The sequence below is a fragment of the Pristiophorus japonicus genome, chromosome 12 (genome assembly GCF_044704955.1).
Source record: "Pristiophorus japonicus isolate sPriJap1 chromosome 12, sPriJap1.hap1, whole genome shotgun sequence".
Classification (NCBI taxonomy): domain Eukaryota; kingdom Metazoa; phylum Chordata; class Chondrichthyes; family Pristiophoridae; genus Pristiophorus; species Pristiophorus japonicus.
Genome location: NC_091988.1, coordinates 124,025,220 through 124,040,097, shown reverse-complemented (window position 1 = coordinate 124,040,097; position 14,878 = coordinate 124,025,220). Strand labels below are relative to the sequence as shown.

Sequence of the window (14,878 nt, the reverse complement as noted above, 5' to 3'; positions counted from 1 at the left end):
GTTTCCACAGTGAAAACGTACTCCAAACTATAGTAGAATGGAGCAAGTGAAGATTTTTGTAGAACTGAAAAAACCTGTTCTACACATTAAAAAATCAGGCGCAGGTTACAAATTAGGCGTCCAGAACGAAGTGGGGGGGGGAAGGGAAGTCATGAAATTCTACAATAAATTCTTATTTATACTTCTACAAATATTATACAAATAAATCCAACCTGAATAAACATTTATAAGCAAAGAAAAGATTAAATAAACCATCTTCCTACCTGTGTGAAAGTGCTTCAGCCATCGTTCGTTCCCGCGGGGGCGGGAGCCGTTCCGTGCGTTCCCGGAGGGGGAGAGTCGTTCAGTGCGTTCCCACCAGGGGCGGGGGGGGGGGGGGAAGAGCCGTTTAGTGCGTTCCCGCCGGGGCGTGAGGGGGGGGGGAGACCCGTTCAGTGCATTCCCGCGAGGGCGGGAGGCGGGGGGGGGGGGGGGGGGGGGGGAGAGCCGTTCAGTGCATTCCCGACGGCGGGCGGGGGTGGGGAGGGAAACGGCTGCCTCAACTTTCTGAGGCTTTCTCACTGCTGCAAGAAGCCTCAGTGCTGATGGCAATGTGCTTTTATTAAAAAATGTTCAAAAATTAAACAGCTACAAAGAACTACAAAAATGGCCGAGTGCCAATGTTTCCTTCACACAGCGCGTGCGCGAACGCTCCAACGCGCAGCGTTGCCGGCAGGAAAAAAACTAATTTAAATAGTACCCGCCCCCTCCCACTTACAAAATCGGCGCGAGTGTAGGCTCCGCCCCCCTGCACGCTGTGCCAGGCAGACAAGGAGCTGCAGGGCGCTCGAGAATAGCGCGGTTTTTTTTAGGCGCCGTTTTTTTTCGTGTGGAAACTTGGGCCCTAACAGTGTGCTGAGACCCAGTAAGAAGTTACCAAAGTTGTTCAAGAGTCCCAGAAACAATCGCAGCTCCATCACGTTCTGTGGCCTCGGGTGCGTTCTCAATTGCCTCCGTCTTCGCGTTGGTGGACCTGATGCCATCCGCCGCAATCCTCGTTCCCAAAAACTCCACTTCAGGCGCCAGGAAATGCACTTCGAGCATTTTAACCTGAGCCCCACGCGGTTGAGTCAACGAAGAACTTCCCTCCAGGTTCTGCAGATGCTCGACTGTGTTCCGACCTGTGACCAAGATGTCGTCCTGGAAGACCACGGTGTGTGGGACCAACTTCAGTAAACTTTCCATGTTTCTCTGGAATATCGCCGCCGCTGATCGGATTCCAAACAGGCATCTGTTATAAACAAAAAGACCTTTGTGCGTGTTGATGCAGGTGGGGGCCTTCGGATGATTCCTCCAGTTCCTGCGTTATGTAGGCTGAGGTCAGATCCGGCTTCGTGAACGTCTTTCCTACCGCCAGCGTTGCAAAGAGGTCGCCGGCTTTTGGTAGTGGGTATTGGTCCTGCAGGGAGAAACGATTGATAGATACTTTGTAATCACCACAGATTCTGACAGTGCCGTCTCCCTTGAGGACTAGGACAATAGGACTGGCCCACTCGTTGAACTCAATCAGTGAAATGATGCCCTCTCTTTGCAGCAGATCTAACTCGATCTCTACCCTTTCTCTCATCATGTACAATACTGCTCTCGCATTGTGATGGTGCCCCGGAACTAGATGGATCTGCACATTTGCTCCTTGGAATTTCCCGATGCCTGGTTCGAACAGCAAAGGAAATTTGTTTAAGACCTGGGCACACGAAGTGTCGTCAGCGGGCGATCGTGCTCGGACGTCGTCCCAGTTCCAGAGTATCTTTCCTAGCCAGCTCCTGCTGAGCAGCGTGGGACCATCGCCCAGTACCACCCAGAGTGATAGCTTGTGCACCGCTCCATCGTAGGAGACCTTTACAGTAGCACTGCCGATTACAGGAATCAGTTCTTTTGTGTAAGTTCTTAGTTTCGTGCGAATTGGAGTTAAGACTGGCCTTGAGGCCTTGTTGCACCACAACCTTTCGAAAGTCTTTTTGCCCATGATGGACTGGCTCGCGCCCATGTCCAGCTCCATTGACACCGGGAGTCCATTTAGTTCAACATTCAGCATTATCTGGGGACAATTCGTGGTGAATGGAAACGATGATCAACCCCGCAGCACCAACAAGGTGTTAATGGCCTTGCATTCATCACCCTTGATGGTGAACTCTGAGACAACTGCGGACGTGTTGCTGCAGGTATGTGTGACCTGCCCTGTATGTTACGATTGGAAAGCAACATCACTTTGTTCACAGTACTTGTAGCAGCACTTGTGCGCTGAGAGATTTGCTTAGTATTGTTACTGGTGGCAATGAACGCCTGGGCTATCGCTATGGCCTTACTCAAGGTTGGGGTCTTTGCAGTCAAGCGTTTGCGAAGTATGGTTTCGTGGCCAATGCCAAGTACGAAAAAGTCTCTGAGCATGTGCTCCAAATATCCTTCAAATTCACAATGTCCTGCAAGGCGTCTCAGCTCGGCGACATAACTTGCCACTTCCTGGTTTCAGACCTTTTGTAGGTGTAGAACCGGTACCTTGCCATCAGAACGCTTTCCTTCGGGTTCAAATGCTCTTGGACCAGTGTGCACAAATCGTCGAATGATTTCTCCGTGGGTTTCGCTGGAGTGAGCAGATTCTTCATGAGGCCATACGTTGGTGCCCCACATACGGTGAAGAGGATTGCCCTTCGTTTGGCAGCGCTCTCTTCCCCATCTAGCTCGTTGGCCATGAAGTATTGGTTGAGTCGCTCTACAAAAGTTTCCCAATCATCTCCCTCCGAGAATTTTACCAGGATGCCCACTGTTCTCTGCATCTTTGGGTTCGTTATCTGTATCTCGTCGCCAGTTGTTATGTGTAGAGAAAGAGTCAGACTGAAAGTAAAGTGTGACCGTAGTCTTTTATTGCAGGTCTCCAGAGTGCCTCTCCAACCTGTGAAGCCTCCTTAAATACCTGTGCTCCCAAGGGATTATGGGATCCATTGGACTCCAGGGGATGAGCCCTCTGGTGGCTATACAGAGTAAATACAAGTTTACATATATAACAGAGAGTATTCCATCAGATTCCTGACTTGTGCCTTGTAGATGGTGGAAAGGCTTTGGGGAGTCAGGAGGTGAGTCACTCGCTGCAGAATACCCAGCCTCTGACCTGCTCTTGTTGCCACAGTATTTACATGACTGGTCCAATTAAGGTTCTGGTCAATGGTGACCCCCAGGATATTGATGATGGGAGATTCAGCAATTGTAATGCCGTGGATTATCAAGGCAGGGTGAACACTGTGCAATCAACCCCACATCTGAGCTTATGATGGAGGGAAGCTCATTGATGAAGCAGCTGAAGATGGTTGGGCCTAGGACACTGCCCTGACGGACTCCTGCAGCGATGTCTTGGAGCTGTGATGATTGGCCTCCAACCACCACAACCATCTTCCTTTGTGCTAGGTATGACTCCAGCCAGTGGAGAGTTTTCCCCCTGATTCCCACTGACTTCAGTTTTATTAGGGTTCCTTGATGCCACACTTGGTCAAATGCTGCCATGATGTTGAGGGCAGTCACTCTCACCTCACCTCTGGAATTCAGCTCTGTGTCCATGTTTGAACCAAGGCTGTAATGAGGTCTGGAGCGGAGTGGTCCTGGCAGAACCCAATTGGCTATGGGTTAGCAAGTTATTGGTGAGTAAATGCTGCTTGATAGCACTGTCGACGACACCTTCCATCACTTTGCTGATGATTGAGAGTAGACTGATGGGGTGGAAATTGGTCGGATTGGATTTGTCCTGCTTTTTGTGGACAGGACATACCTGGGCAGTTTTCCACTTTGTGGGGTAGATGTCAGTGTTGTAGCTGTACTGGAACAGCTTGGCTAGAGGCACGGCTCGTTCTGGAACACAAGTCTTCCGCACAACATCTGGGATGTTGTCGGGGCCCATAACCTTTGCTGTATCCAGTGCGCTCACCGTTTCTTGATATCACGTGAAGTGAATCGAATTGGCTGAAGACTGGCTTCTGTGATGGTGGGGACCTCAGGAGGAGGCCGATATGGATCATCCACTTGACACTTCTGACTGAAGATTGTTGCAAACGCTTCAGCCTTGTCTTTTGCACCAACGTGCTGGGCTCCGCCATCATTGAGGATGGGGTTATTCATGGAGCCTCCTCCTCCAGTTAGTTGTTTAATGATCCACCACCATTCACGACTGGATGTGGCAGGACTGCAGAGCTTTGATCTGATCCGTTGATTGTGGGATCACCTAGCTCTGTTTATAACATGCTGCTTCCGCTGTTTAACATGCATGTAGTCCTGTGTTGCAGCTTCCCCAGGTTGGCACCTCATTTTTAGGTACGCCTGGTGCTGCTCCTGGCATGCTCTTCTACACTCCTCATTGAACCAGGGTTGGTCCCCGGGCTTGATGGTAATGGTAGAGTGAGGGATATGCCAGGCCATGACGTTACAGATTGTGGTGGAATACAATTCTGCTGCTGCTGATGGCCCACAGTGCCTCATGGGTGCCCAGTTTTGAGCTGCCAGATCTGTTCTGAATCTATCCCATTTAGCACTGTGGTAGTGCCACACAACATGATGGAGGGTGTCCTCAGTGTGAAGATTTCATCTCCACAAGGACAGTGCGGTGATCACTCGTACTAGTACTGCCATGGACAGATGCATCTGCAACAGATAGATTGGTGAGGACAAGATCAAAAAGTTTTCCCCTGTGTTGGTTCACTCACCACTTGCCGTAAGCCCAGTCTGGAAACCATGTCCTTCAGGACGCGGCCAGATCGGTGTGATGCTACCGAGCCATGAGACTTCATGGGGTCCGAGTCAATGTTGAGGACTCCCAGGGCCACTCCCTCCCGACTGTAAACCACTGAGCCACCACCTCTGGTGGGTCTGTCCTGCCGGTGGGACAGGACATACCCAGGGATGGTGATGGAGGAGTCTGGGACATTGGCTGAAAGGTATCATTCTGTGAGTATGACTCTGTCGGGCTGTTGCTTGACTAGTCTGTGGGACAGCTCTCCCAATTTTAGCACAAGTCCCCAGATGTTGCTGAGGAGGACTATGCAGGGTTGACTGGGCTGGGTGTGCCGTTGTCATGTCCATAGCCGGTGCCAAGGTCGATGCCCGGCGGTCCATCCGGTTTTATTATTATACTTTTTCATCGAGGTTTGCTGGGCCATTTCAGAGGGCACTTAAGAGTCAACTACAATGCTGAGAGTCTAGAGTCACATATAGGCCAGTATGGGTAAAGACAGCAGGTTTCCTTCCCTAAAAGACATCAGTGAACAAGATTAGGTGGAATATTAAAGCAGCCCCATCAGTGGAGCACATGATGTTTGGAGCACATCATCGAGCACTGCCCTCAGAGGAAATTTTCAGGCAGCCTACAAGATATCCACGCTGTTACACCGGAAGCTTTGGCCTGGATATTCAACTTGGATACGGACGTTTGATTTACTTTGCTACTACCATATGAAAGAAGAAGAAGAAGGAGTGACCCAGATGGGTTTTTTCGACAATCCGATAGTTTTATGGTCACCGTTACTGACACTAGCTTTTTATTCCAGATTTATTTAGTTAACTAAATTTAAATTCCCCAGCTGCCATAGTGGGATTGGAACTCACGTCTCCGGATCATTAGTCCAGGCCTCGGAATTACTGGTCCAGTGACACAACCACTATGCTACTGCACCCACAAATAATCTATATTACAGGAATAAATCACAGTTAATTTATGTATCACATAATGAATCAATGTAAAAAGAAAGGCTTGCATTTATATAGCGTCTTTCACGACCTCAGGACGTACCAAAGCACTTTACAGCCAATGAAGCACTTTTTGAAATGTAGTCACTGTTGTAATGTAGGAGACGCAGCAGCCAATTTCCGCACAGCAAGCTCCCGCAGACAGTAACGTGATAATGACCAGATAATCTGTTTTTAGTCGTGTTGGTTGAGGGATAAATATTGGCCAGAACACCTGGGAGAACTCCATGGGATTTCTTACATCCACCTTGTCCGACTTCGGTTTAACGTTTCATTTATAAAACGGCAACCCCAACAGTGCAGAACTCTCTCAGTACTGCACTGGAGTGTCAGCCTGGATATTGTCTCTGCAGCTGGACTTGAACGCACAACCTTCTGACCCAGAGGCAACAGTGCTACCCACTGAGACATGGCTGATATCTACATATATATATATATACATTTATAAATAATCGATATTAATGGCATATATCACAGAATGAATCTATATTAATGGTAAATCTATATTAATGGTATGTATCACAGAATAAATCTATATCAATGTATATATCAGAGTAAATCTGGGTATGTCCTGTCTCCTCACTAACATCTGGGGACGTGCCAAAATTAGGACAACTAGTTAAGCAACAAACAGCCTGACACAGTTATACTCACAGAATCATACTCATACCTTTCAGCCAATGTCCCAGACTCCTCGCTCATCATCCCTGGGTATGTCCAGTCCCACCGGCAGGACAGGCCCACCAGGGGTGGCAACACAGTGGTATAGTCGGGAGGGAGTGGCCCTGGGAGTCCTCAACATTGACTCCGGACCCCATGAAGTCTCATGGCTTCAGGTCAAGCATGAGCAAGGAAACCTCCTGCTGATTACCACCTACCGCCCTCCCTCAGCTGATGAATCAGTACTCCTCCATGGTGAACACCACTTGGAAGAAACACCGAGGATAGCACGGGCCCAGAATGTACTCTGGGTGGGGGACTTCAATGTCCATCACCAAGAGTGTCTCGGTAGCATCACGACTAACTGAGCTGGCCGAGACCTGAAGGACATAGCTGCCAGACTGGGCCTGCAGCAGGTGGTGAGATAACCAACACAAGGGAAAAACCTACCTGACCTCGTCCTCACCAATGTACCTGTCGCAGATGCATCTTTCCATGACAGCATTGGTAGCATTGATCACCGCACAGTCCTTGTAGAGACAAAGTCCTGTCTTCACATTGAGGACACCCTCCATCGTGTTGTCTGCTAAATGGGATAGATTCAGAACAGATCTCGTGGCTCAAAACTGGGCATCCATGAGGCACTGTGGGCCATCAGCAGCAGCAGAATTGTATTCCGCCACACGCCCGGCATATCCCTCACTCTACCATTACCATCAAGCCTGGGGACCAATCCTGGTTCAATGAGGAGTGCAGAAGAGCATGCCAGGAGCAGCTACAAATGAGATGCCAGCCTGGGGAAGCTGCAACACAGGACTACATGCATGTTAAACAGCGGCAGCAGCATGCTATAGACAGAGCTAATCGATCCCACAATCAACGGATCAGATCAAAGCTCTGCAGTCCTGCCACATCCAGTTGTGAATGGTGGTGGACCATTAAACTACTAACGGGAGGAGGAGGCTCCATGAATAAATAACCCCATCCTCAATGATGGCGGAGCCCAGCATGTGAGTGCAAAAGACAAGGCTGAAACGTTTACAACCACCTTCAGCCAGAAGTGCCAAGTGGATGATCCATATCGGCCTCCCCCGGAGGTCCCCACAGAAGCCAGTCTTCAGCCGATTCAATTCACTCCATGTGATATTAAGAAACGGCTGAGTGCACTGGATACAGCAAAGGCTATTCAACCCAAGAACATCCCGGCCGTTGTGGTGAAGATTTGTGCTCCAGAACTAGCCGCGCCTCTAGCCAAGCTGCTCCAGTACAGCTACAACACTGACATCTATCCGACAATGTGGAAAACTGCCCAGGTATGTCCTGTCCACAAAAAGCAGGACAAATCCAATCCGCCCAATCAGTCTACTCTCAATCATCAGCAAAGTAATGGAAGGTGTCGTCGACAGTGCTATCAAGCGGCACTTACTCACCAATAACCTGCTCACCGATGCTCAGTTTGGGTTCCTCAGGACCACTCGGCTCCAGACCTCATTACAGCCCTGGTCCAAACATGAACAAAAGAGCTGAATTCCAGAGGTGAGGTGAGAGTGACTGCCCTCGACATCAAGGCAGCATTTGACCGAGTGTGGCATCAAGGAGCCCTAGTAAAACTGAAGTCAGTGGGAATCAGGGGGAAAACTCTCCACTGGCTGGAGTCATACCCAGCACAAAGGAAGATGGTTGTGGTTGTTGGAGGTCAATCATCACAGCCCCAGGACATCGCTGCAGGAGTTCCTCAGGGCTGTATCCTCGGCCCAACCATCTTCAGCTGTTTCATCAATGTCCCTCCCTCCATCATAACGTCAGAAGTGGGGATGTTCGCTGATGATTGCACAGTGTTCTGTTCCATTCACAACTCCTCAGATAATGGAACAGTCCATGCCTGCATGCAGCAAGACCTGGACAACATTCCGCTAGGGCAGATAAGTGGCAAGTAACATTCACGCCACACAAGTGCCAGGCAATGACTATCTCCAACAAGAGAGTCTAACCACCACTTGACATTCTACAGCATTACTATCGCCGAATCCCCCCACCATCAACATCCTGGGGGTCACCATTGACCAGAAACTTAACTGGACCAGCCACATAAATACTGAGGTTCAAGAGCAGGTCAGGGGCTGGGTATTCTGCAGCAAGTGTCTCACCTCCTGACTCCCCAAAGCCTGTCCACCATCTACAAGGCACAAGTCAGGAGTGTGATGGAATACTCTCCACTTGCCTGGATGGGTGAAGCTCCAACAACACTCAAGAAGCTCGACACCATCCAGGACAAAGCAGCCCGCTTGATTGGCATCCCATCCACCACCTTCAACATTCACTCCCTCCACCACCGGCGCACCGTGGCTGCAGTGTGTACCATCTACAAGATGCACTGCAGCAACTCGCCAAGGCTTCTTCGGCAGCGCCTCCCAAACCCATGACCTCTGTCCCCTAGAAGGACAAGGGCAGCAGGCGCATGGGAACACCACCACCTCCACGTTCCCCTCCCAGTCACACACCATCCTGACTTGGAAATATATCGGCTGTTCCTTCATCGTCGCTGGGTCAAAATCCTGGAACTCCCTCCCTAACAGCACTGTGGGAGCACCTTCACCACACGGACTGCAGCGGTTCAAGAAGTCAGCTCACCACCCCGTTCTCAAGGGGCAATTAGGGATGGGCAATAAATGCCAGCCTTGCCAGTGACGCCCACATCCCATGAACAAATAAAAAAATTGGGACATAATCACAGAATAAATCTATATTAATGTTGTATATCAGAATAAATCTATATTAATGATATAGTGGAGTGTAATGTGGGAAAATGTGAGGTTATCCACTTTGATTGGAAGAATAAAAAAGCAAATTACTATTTAAATGGAGAGAGACTATAAAATGCTGCAGTACAGAGGGATCCGAGGGTCCTCTTCTGTGAAACATAAAAGTTAGTATGCAAGTACAGCAACTAATTCGGAAGGCAAATGGAATGTTGGCCTTAATTGAAAAGGGGGATAGAGTATAAAAGCAGAGAAGTCCTGCTACACTGTACAGGGCATTGGTGAGGCCACACCTGGAGTGCGTGCATTTTGGTCTCCGTATTTAAGGAAGGATATACTTGCATTGGAGGCAGTTCAGAGAAGGTTCACGAGGTTGATTCCGGAGATGAGGGGGTTGTCATACAAAGGTTGAGCAGGTTGGGCCTGTACTCATTGGAGTTTAGAAGAATGAGAGGTGATCTTATTGAAACATGCAAGATTCTGAGGGGGCTTGACCGGGTAGATGCACCTCTGGAATTCAGCTCTTTTGTCCATGTTTGGACCAGGGCTGTAATGAGGTCTGGAGCCGAGTGGTCCTGAGGAACCCAAACTGAGCATTGGTGAGCAGGTTATTGGTGAGTAAGTGCCACTTGATAGCACTGATGACAACACCTTCCATCACTTTGCTGATGATTGAGAGTAGACTGGTAATTGGCCGGATTGGATTTGTCCTGCTTTTTGTGGACAGGACATACCTGGGCAGTTTTCCACATTGTCGGATAGATGCCAGTGTTGTAGCTGTACTGGAACAGCTCGTGGGGGAATCTAGAACTAGGGGGCATAGTCTCAGAATAAGGGGCCACCCATTTAAAACTGAGATGAGGAGGAATTGTTTCTCTCAGAGGGTTGTAAATCTGTGAAATTCTCTGCCCCAGAGAGCTGTGGAGGCTGGGTCATTGAATATATTTAAGACGGAGATAGATTTTTGAGTGATAAGGGAGTAAAGGGTTATGGGGAGTGGGCAGGGAAGTGGAGCTGAGTCCATGATCAGATATGATCTTATTGAATGGCGGAGCAGGCTCGAGGGGCCGAATGGCCGACTCGTGTTCCTATTTCTTATGCTCATCACAGAATAAATCTATATTGATGGTATATATACACAGAATAAATCTATATCGATGGTGTATATATACAGAATAAATCTATATCGATGGTATCTATCAGAGAGTAAATAGTAATGGGAATAACAGACTGTATTTCCATTTAATGGTACATTAATATGAAAGATCCAGTTGTTGTGATGAACAGTGAGTGCACTCACCGACCGGCCGGCCTGTAGAGGACGGTGAGGTGAAGTGGACCAGGCCCCTCTCTCGGCGCTCTCGTCTCCTGCTCAATACTGAAAACAAACAGCGCCCGACAGACCGCTTCACCCGGCGCACAGCCTCCTGGGGGCTGTAGTCTTTCTGCACGGGCACCGCGGGCCAGAGAGCAGGAAGTAAACTACAGCTCCCAGCATGCAAGGCTCCGCGGCTGCCTGGCGTGACAGGGCGGCCACACTAGCGCTCTGCTGATTGGTCCCACAACCAATGGTTAATGGCTTTCAGTTCCACTGATAGGTCAGCCCTGATGTGAATCCAGTTACGTCGACCCTCAACGGCATGTGCAATGGCGCCAAGCGTTGCCATGGGAACGAGTCAGCCAAAGCGCGGCACCGCGCAACTCGGCCACGGGCCATCGTGAGTAACCTGGGAGTGGACTGAGTCCCTCCCCCTGTATACCTCCTGTCCCCGCATGTACCCCTCAATATACCCCTCACCCCTCAATATACTCTGACCCCGCATATACCCCTCAATCTGCATCTACACCCCAATATACCCCTCACCCCGCATATACCCCTCAAAATACCCCCTCACCCCGCATATACCCATCAATATACCCCCTCACCCCCATATACCCATCAATATACCCCCTCACCCCCATATACCCCGCAAATACCCCTCAATATACCCCCTCACCCCGCAAATACCCCTCAATATACCCCCTCACCCCTCAATATACACCTCACCCCGCATATACCCCTCAATATATCCCCTCACCTCGCATATCCATCACCCCGCATATACCCATCAATATACCCCCTTATCCCGAATATACCCATCAATATACCCTTCACCCTGCATATAACCCTCAATATACCCCCTCACCCCCATATACCCCTCAATATACCCCGCAAATACCCCTCAATATACCCCTTCACCCCGCATATACCCCTCAATATACCCCTCACCCTGCATATACCCCTCAATATACCCCCTCACCCTGCATATATCCCTCAATATACCCCTCACCCTGCATATACCCATCAATATATCCCCTCACCCCACATATACCCCTCACCCTGCATATACCCCTCAATATACACCTCACCCTGCATATACCCCTCAATATACCCCCTCACCCCCATATACCCCTCAATATACCCCGCAAATACCCCTCAATATACCCCTTCACCCCGCATATACCCCTCAATATACCCCTCACCCTGCATATACCCATCAATATATCCCCTCACCCCACATATACCCCTCACCCTGCATATACCCCTCAATATACCCCTCACCCTGCATATACCCCTCAATATACCCCCTCACCCGAATATACCCCTCAATATACCCCTCACCCTGCATCTACACTCCAATATACCCATCACCCCACATATACCCCTCAATATACCCCCTCACCCCGCAAATACCCATCAATATATCCCCTCACCCCACATATACCCCTCAATATGCCCCCTCAACCTGCATATAACCCTCAATATATCCCCTCACCGCACATATACCCCTCACCCCGCAAATACCCCTCAATATACCCCCTCACCCGAATATACCCCTCAATCTACCCCTCACCCTGCATCTACCCCTCAATATACCCCTCACCCCACATATACCCCTCAATATACCCCCTCACCCTGCATATACCCATCAATATATCCCCTCACCCCACATATACCCCTCAATATACCCCGCACCCCGCAAATACCCCTCAATATACCCCCTCACCCCTCAATATTCCCCTCACTCCGCATATACCCCTCAATATATCCCCTCACCCCACATATATCCATCACCCCACATATACCCATCAATATATCCCCTCACCCCGCATATACCCCTCACCCTGCATATACCCCCTCTCCCTGCATATGCCTCCTCACCTTACACATATCCACTCAACATACCCCCTCATCCCGCATATACCCCCTCAATATACCCCCTCACCCAGCATATACTCCTCAATATATCCCCTCACCCCGCATATACCTGTCACCCCGCATATACCCATCAATATACTCCCTTATCCCGCATATACCCATCAATATATCCCCGCACCTCGCATATAGCCCTCACCCCGCAAATACCCCTCAATATACCCCCTCACTCCGCATATACCTCTCAATATACCTCTCACCCCGCATATACCCCTCAATATACCCCATACCCCGCATAAACCTCTCAATTTACCCCCTCACCCTGCATATACCCCTCAATATACCCCTCACCCCGCATATGCCCCTCAATATACCCCCTCTCCCCGCATATACCTCTCACCCTGTATATAGCCCCTCAATATAACCCTCTCAATATAGACCTCACCCTGCATATACCCCCTCACCCTGCATATACCCCCTCTCCCTGCATATGCCTCCTCACCTTACACATATCCACTCAACATACCCCCTCATCCCGCATATACCCCCTCAATATACCCCCTCACCCCGCATATACCCCTCAATATATCCCCTCACCCCGCATATACCTGTCACCCCACATATACCCATCAATATACTCCCTTATCCCGCATATACCCATCAATATATCCCCTCACCCCGCATATAGCCCTCACCCCGCAAATACCCCTCAATTTACCCCCTCACTCCGCATATACCTCTCAATATACCTCTCACCCTGCATATACCCCTCAATATACCCCATCACCCTGCATATACCCCCCAATATACCCCATATCCCGCATAAACCTCTCAATTTACCCCCTCACCCCGCATATACCCCTCAATATACCCCTCACCCCGCATATGCCCCTCAATATACCCCCTCTCCCCACATATACCTCTCACCCTGTATATAGCCCCTCAATATATCCCTCTCAATATAGACCTCACCCTGCATATACCCCCTCACCCTGCATATACCCCCTCTCCCTGCATATACCCCCTCACCTCACACAAACCCACTCAACATACCCCCTCATCCCGCATATGCCCCCTCAATATACCCCCTCACCCCGCATATACCCCTCAATATATCCCCTTACCCCGCATATACCCATCAATATATCCCCTCACCCCGCATATAGCCCTCACCCCGCAAATACCCCTCAATATACCCCCTCACTCCGCATATACCTCTCAATATACCTCTCACCCCGCATATACCCCTCAATATACCCCCTCACCCTGCATATACCCCCCAATATACCCCATACCCCGCATAAACCTCTCAATTTACCCCCTCACCCCGCATATACCCCTCAATATACCCCGCACCCCGCAAATACCCCTCAATATACCCCCTCACCCCTTAATATTCCCCTCACCCCGCATATACCCCTCAATATATCCCCTCACCCCACATATATCCATCACCCCACATATACCCATCAATATATCCCCTCACCCCGCATATACCCCTCACCCTGCATATACCCCCTCTCCCTGCATATGCCTCCTCACCTTACACATATCCACTCAACATACCCCCTCATCCCGCATATACCCCCTCAATATACCCCCTCACCCCGCATATACCCCTCACCCCGCATATACCTGTCACCCCGCATATACCCATCAATATACTCCCTTATCCCGCATATACCCATCAATATATCCCCTCACCCCGCATATAGCCCTCACCCCGCAAATACCCCTCAATATACCCCCTCACTCCGCATATACCCCTCAATATATCCCCTCACCCTGCATATACCCCCCAATATACCCCATACCCCGCATAAACCTCTCAATTTACCCCCTCACCCTGCATATACCCCTCAATATACCCCTCACCTCGCATATGCCCCTCAATATACCCCCTCTCCCCGCATATACCTCTCACCCTGTATATAGCCCCTCAATATAACCCTCTCAATATAGACCTCACCCTGAATATACCCCCTCACCCTGCATATACCCCCTCTCCCTGCATGTGCCTCCTCACCTTACACATATCCACTCAACATACCCCCTCATCCCGCATATACTCCCTCAATATACCCCCTCACCCTGCATATACCCCTCAATATATCCCCTCACCCCGCATATACCCCTCACCCCGCATATACCCCTCAATATATCCCCTCACCCCGCATATACCTGTCACCCCGCATATACCCATCAATATACTCCCTTATACCGCATATACCCATCAATATATCCCCTCACCCCGCATATAGCCCTCACCCCGCAAATACCCCTCAATATACCCCCTCACTCCGCATATACCTCTCAATATACCTCTCACCCCGCATATACCCCTCAATATACCCCCTCACCCTGCATATACCCCCCAATATACCCCATACCCCGCATAAACCTCTCAATTTACCCCCTCACCCCGCATATACCCCTCAATATACCCCTCACCCTGCATATGCCCCTCAATATACCCCCTCTCCCCGCATATACCTCTCAC

At 49.8% G+C, this 14,878-nt stretch overlaps 1 protein-coding gene across 1 annotated transcript in view; it reads right to left on the bottom strand.

Moving 5' to 3' along the window:
* Positions 1-10,577, bottom strand: part of LOC139276989 (uncharacterized) — a 55,194-nt gene extending 44,617 nt beyond the window's left edge. Inside the window, exon 1 of the mRNA XM_070894988.1 lies at positions 10,483-10,577. The gene's annotated coding sequence lies outside the window, so the exon portion shown is untranslated. The remainder of the gene's footprint in view (positions 1-10,482) is intronic.
* Positions 10,578-14,878: the final 4,301 nt, after the last annotated feature.